General features: G+C 34.0%; 1 long non-coding RNA gene across 1 annotated transcript; it reads left to right on the top strand.

Moving 5' to 3' along the window:
* The first annotated feature begins 1938 nt into the window (after positions 1 to 1938).
* Positions 1939 to 5854, top strand: LOC124889522. The gene is made up of 2 exons (XR_007048584.1): positions 1939 to 2047; positions 3260 to 5854. It is a non-coding gene; the product is annotated as an uncharacterized LOC124889522 (long non-coding RNA).
* Positions 5855 to 6444: the final 590 nt, after the last annotated feature.

Genomic DNA, 6444 nt, shown 5'->3' with positions numbered 1-6444 from the left:
TTCAAAATACAAATTTATATATTTTGATTGTAATGTCGAAAAAAATAGTATCAACATGTTTGATGTTTATTTCATACCACTTTAATCACTAAAAACCTTTATAAATATGCATCATTCTTGTATATTATATTACATATCAATTTCATAGATCAAAAATCATTTTGTATATGATATGTTAGATAACATGGTTTAAACTTGATTGAAAAAACTAAATGAAATCTAAACTGATTTCTTATAAATTTCTTATAATTAGTAATATCATTCCTCATTTTGATATCATTTTCATACACTAAAATATGTACAAAATACTTGCATACTAACATATACAAATTAAAGAAAATTGTCTGTTCTAATGCAAATTTTAGATCCGAAAAATAAAAGCACACCAAACTAGTTAGATATCATATTTCGTACACAATCAATACACTAATTTTGTTTGGTTTTAAACTGATATAGAAAAATATTAAGTAAATTTTAAAAACTCTCATTTCATACATATATCCTTATGTGTGTCTCTGTTTTTACCGACTAACTCCTAACTTTATTGCACGCAAGTGCACTATGTACCCCTCAATTAACAGGGAGGGACAAATGGATGTTGATCAGGTCATTTGTCATTTTAATTTCCCTTTCAAGGATGACATAATTATGGAGATCCCCTACAAGTTATCTGTACGCTATCTTGTTCAATTAAATGTGTTTCTAAATTGTGGAACGCATTAATCTCTGTTCCTTATTTTGTCAACAAGTATCTCAATTATGCCAAGAATGATCCACATTCCCCAAAAGTACTTTTTTTTTACAAAAGTTACTTTGCGGCTAATACAACTTCCATCTATTTTGTCCTTTATCATCTGTTCGACTGGTTGACAAACTACAAAAACTTAGACCCCCCTTCAAGCTTCAGAATTTTTTGTACCTAAAGTGGATTGCTTATTATCCGTACTTTTAGTCAAACTATTCAACAATACATACATATGTTGTGGAACCCCTCCACAAGAGAACCAATACTACTTCCTCAACTAGAATTTCTAATGTAGGGTTATTATCGTTTGGGATTGGGTTATGGCTCAACTATTGGTGACAATAAAATCCTAAAAATTCACAATCCCAATGAGGGGATCAAAGTACCTGGTGAGATTTTTATGTTGAAAAGTGGTTACTGGAGAACTATTTACAAATTTCCTCATAGAATTATTAGTTGGACGTATAGTATGGGTTCTGCTTTGGCATTAGTAAGTAATGCATTTCACTGGGTCAGTATGTCTGGAGACTATTTTGTGGTTTCAAGAACTTTCTATTTGGTTTCATTTAGTATTTCAAATGAAGTGTACTAAGAGATACCATTGCCAAAGTAATTATTACGCATATAGGGCAACATCGATGTTGGGATTTCAGAATTGAAAGGAATGCTATGTGCTTATTGTACTTATGTTCCTTAGCAGCGTAACACTTTTGAGTTATGGATATTGAAAACTTATGTTCCTTAGCAGCGTAACACTTTTGAGTTATGGATATTGAAAAACTATGGTGTCAATGAATCCTAGAATTCATTGTTTAGTGAAGTCGATTATGACTTCTTACAGCTAGACCCAAATATTGGTTCGCGGATGGTGATGTGCGATTCTGATCCTTATATTTGGTGATTAAATCAACACATTCATTTAGGACATCCAAGGGTCATTTGGAATATATGATGACAACTAAAATGGATATGTTTTTACGGAATGTTTTTTAAAAAAAAAATTTAAATAGAGATTTTATTAAATTTTAAATTAAGATTAGATCACTAGGCCAAATAGCCCATAAAAAACAACACAATAATAAAAGGAACTTAAGGCCCAACAACAACCCAAATTCACCCCAAATCTGTTGGCCCATTACGTATAAAAGCTTGTAGTGTTTCCTTTTCCATCTCATTCCTATATTGTCCGAACCCTTAACACTACTGCCTCCTCACTTCAATATTCATTTTGTCCCTCTTCTCTTTGGATCATCAACATTGTGCCTGAGGGTACTCTATATTGCTTAGCATCAGCTTTCAAGAGTAAGACACCTCCATTCTCCTCCTTAATCATCATTTAATTTTCATACTTCTAAACTTTATGAAACCTCCAGCTTCATTCTGTGGCGGATGGTTGCAACTCATTATTTTGCTATTAATACCTTCTTTCATAGTAGGGAATACATTTGAGATATTACCTGAGCATAACCTGTTTTCCCTAAATGGTCACTAGCTTTTAGCATAACTGTTGCTTCAGCTACTATATTTGTAACATTCTCTAACCTATCAGATTCTGCATATATCAGATCACCATCCTCATTTCTCAAACAAAATGCATATGAACTTAACTCTAGATTCCCTCTGGATGCTCCATCTATATTATATTTAATCCATCTTATTGGTGGAAACACCCATACCTCCTTAGTAATCCTCAATATTGGTTTGAATTCATAAAACTCCTTAAAAAATCTTGGCCAATCCCAAGTAAAAGATCTCTTAGGTTGTCTCACTTTAAGAAGCTTATGCATTGATTTCAGAATGTTATGAATGATCCTTTAAAAAGTAATTCTCTTACCTTCGCTCTTTCTACTATTTCTCCATCTCCACAACTTCCATACAAAATGCTTGGCAAAACTCTATAATATAGTTGAACGCTCTTCTTAATCTCAACTTCCCACCATTTTACACTGACCTTTCTAAAGGATAATACTTCTGTATTGAGCCCTAAAAAATAAGAAAAATAGGAGCATGTCCTGTTAGCAATATTAGATCTTATGAAGACATTAGCCATTGTCTCTTGAGATGGATTCTCACAACGCCAACACATTGAAGGTCCTTCGATTCCCCATCTCCTTATTCTATTATCCACTGGTACCTTAAATTTCCAAATCCTCCATATTAGAAAAGCCATTTTGAATGGCAATCCTTTTATCCATATGCACTTATAAATATTGTTGTGCTCCTCCTTGTATCTGAATGTACTACTATGTTATTTTAACTGAAAACACTCCCTTGTAATCTATCATCCACACTGGTATATCACTAAACTCCCCCATTCTTGGTAGCTTAACATTTGAACTCCTCCATTATTGGTAGATTAACATTATGAATAGTTTGATTAACAAATTCTTTAGGAATTAATTTGTAATACCCTGTGTTTTAAAGTTACTGTACAGCATACGACTTATGACCCTGAGTCATACATACACCATATGAGTTTTTTTCTTAACTAATATCTATGATTGTGTGTGATAGGTGACATTCTTTTTAAGGTATGACTTAAACCTTGGAAGTTCTAAGATGATCATACGAGTCGTAAGATGTGACTCGTATCCTAATCAGTGAAGGATTCAAGAATCAAGCATCATATTTGTATAGCCTTATAAGTTACTTGGACAAATATTAAGTCCTCAAATTGCTCCTAGCTCATGAACAAGTTGAAACATCTCTTAGCTATTAAGTTTCTATAAGGAATATAACTGTAGTCATCTTGATGCGAGCATAACATTTGTTATATGAATAATTCATGAGATAAAATACCCAACAACGTTTGAATTATCTTTCCAATGATATCAATTTTTCTTCAATAGGATATCGAATGAAAAGTTATGGCCAAATTACTAAAGCACTATCAAAGCTATAAGTGACACGACTCACTGATACAACTCGTAAGCAGACCGTATAAGTTATCAGGAGGAGTCATACCCAAAATGATAGGGGTTAAAATTTTGGTTCTTGGGTATGACTCAAGGTACGACCCGTACCCAAAACATATGAGTCATACCCAAACTCGTCGGTATAGCTTCCAAATGACTTCCATAAGGTTTCTAAGGGTTTTTTTTTGGGTCTTTTCTCCTCTTTAAACTCCAAACCTATGACTTTAAAACATACAAATGAGTTATTTCCTCACCTTTTTCTTAAATCAACAACATATTCTCTCCTCCTATCTTCAAGAACATCAATATTAGGGTTCCTAACCTAAAATTCATCGTTCAAGTCCCAAGATTCAAACTTTCGTTACAAGTCAAGAAAATCAGGTATGTAGGTATTCATTAGTGGGTCCCTTTCATCCATAGAGACCAAAAACCCTATTTTTATTTAAAAGTATAAATCTATCCTTCTCTATGAAATCATTTGTGAATCTTATTAAATTAGTCCATGAATTTCTTGCTAAATTAATTACAAGCCATGTCTATAAGTGTTTCCAAGAGAATTAAGCTTTTTTACGTTGAGTTAAAATTTTCCATATCATATTCCATTGATTTCATGTTAAATTCCCACACTATGAATTTAGCCATGTAATCATGTTATTTTTCTCATGTTTAACACATTCCCATATTTCAATTCATGAAATTCATCAGATTAATGAAGCTCATGTTTAGGCCCTAGAACTATGAAGTTATATCTTTGTTTTATCATTATTATCGTATTTAGAAATCATTCAGTGATGGTGGGTTATGAACACTCGATACCTATGTGTTTTACATGTTTTTATTTTCAAGTTACAAGTCAGTTAGACCATGTTTTATTATTTCATTCAGACTACCATGTTTATGTTGAGCATCTATTATTACAACACCACAACATGTTAGACATATAATAATACCAGTGTCATTTAGTTGGGAGTAGGATTTAGTATCGAGCGAACCCAGGGATGGCGCTCACGTACCACTAGAAGGTGTGACCTTTAGTAGCAGACCGTAATTTGTAGAACTACGTACCCAATATAGGTATGAGAGGTCTTCATGCCAGTAGAGAGTGAAACACTCTTTTAGGGGAACCTGTCAGTAGTGGGTGACTCCCGTGTCCTTTAGGACACCAGTTTGGTGGATCCACACAGTTATGTATTTGTACACGTGGAAAGGTACTGACATCCTTCCAACTGAGTTACAAGTTCAACCCCGATTAGCTTAGATTGGGTCATGTCGCTTACATAATAGCTTTCATTCAGTACATCAGTCTATATAAGTTTAGGTTTACTTGACCCAGTAATTAGTTATTTAGTTATTTAAGATCATATTAGTACATGCTTTACTTGATCTGGTATTCTCAGTTTTATGTGTTCATGCATCCATATTCAGTTACCATATGTATTTCAGTTAATCCTTACCTCACGTACTAGTACATGCAAAGTACTAATAACATACTTTTCTTTTGCGCTATTTTGTCTAATAAAATAGGTTTGGACACAAAGTTTCCCTACCATCCATAGACAGCTCAATAGTTTCACCATAGTGGCAGTGGAGAGTCCTCATCCACCGATGACATGACATGATATTTTAGTTATTTTATTATTTCTTTATGTTCAGTCAGTTGGAGTTCATTGGGGGTTTGTCCCATCAAATCCTTACATTTTAGAGGCTTCTAGACAGACAATCTAGTTTTTAGTATTTTTCAAATATTCTAGAAATGTCATTTTATGTATTTTATTATTTCAAACTGACAGTACCTTATTAGTTTATATTCTGCACATGTTATATTACTATAATTTTATTCAATGCTTATAGCAAGTACCAGATCATGGTTTATCTTGGGGTTAAATGCATCCTTAAGCACCGTGTCATGACTAGGGGGTAGCCTTGGGTCGTGACAAAAATAATTCTCAGAGCCTAAGGTTTTAAAGTGTCCTAGGATGTTTGAAAGCCGCATTGAGAAGAGTCTTGTACATGGGTTTGAAGCGCGCCACACTTATCGACAAAAGGATAAGAGAAGTTTTTAGGAAAGTTTTTCTTCTTACAGTATTCATGTCGTGCGAAAGACATGAGATCTATTGAATTCCATTTTCTAACTTGGCCTTCATTCCATTTACAAAAAATACCTCCCAGAAGAAATAACGGAAGAAGGAACCACTACCTATTCAGGAAGATCCCCTGAATGACCATGTTTCTCATACTAAGCTCAGGACTGCTTTCACAGTTTTATACCATTTTGTAGCTACTCATAACAAGCATTAGGTTGTTGCCCAAGCAATCCAGTATTGAATACAGCTGCAGCTAGGATTTGAGACTCCAATAAAATAAATCCCCCTTTATTTTCTAGATCCAAGTTTGAGAAGGATCCACAAGAGTTTTTGGATGGAGTGCAAAAAAGTTATGGACGTCATAGGTGTCACATCAAATAAGAGTGCAGAGTTGGTTCCTATCAGCTACAGAAGTAGGTCACACTTAGTTTAAGCAGTGTAAAGAAGAAAGAGGTGTGGAAGTAGAGCCTATAGAGTGGGAGGAGTTTGCCACGACTTTTCTAGACAGGTTCTTCCCACTAGATTTGAGGGAAGCTAAGGTTCAAGAGTTCATAAACTCAAAGAAGGTTAGTATGAGTGTGAAAAAGTACTTACTAAAGTTCACGTAGTTGGAAGCTCCAACTATGGTAGTTGACTCTACATCCAAGATGAGTAAGTTTATATCAGGTGTATCTGATAGTGTGGTCAAGGAGTGTAGGAC

The sequence above is a fragment of the Capsicum annuum genome, chromosome 1, assembly GCF_002878395.1.
Source record: "Capsicum annuum cultivar UCD-10X-F1 chromosome 1, UCD10Xv1.1, whole genome shotgun sequence".
NCBI lineage: Eukaryota > Viridiplantae > Streptophyta > Magnoliopsida > Solanales > Solanaceae > Capsicum > Capsicum annuum.
This window is presented reverse-complemented; position numbering and strand designations above follow the sequence as displayed.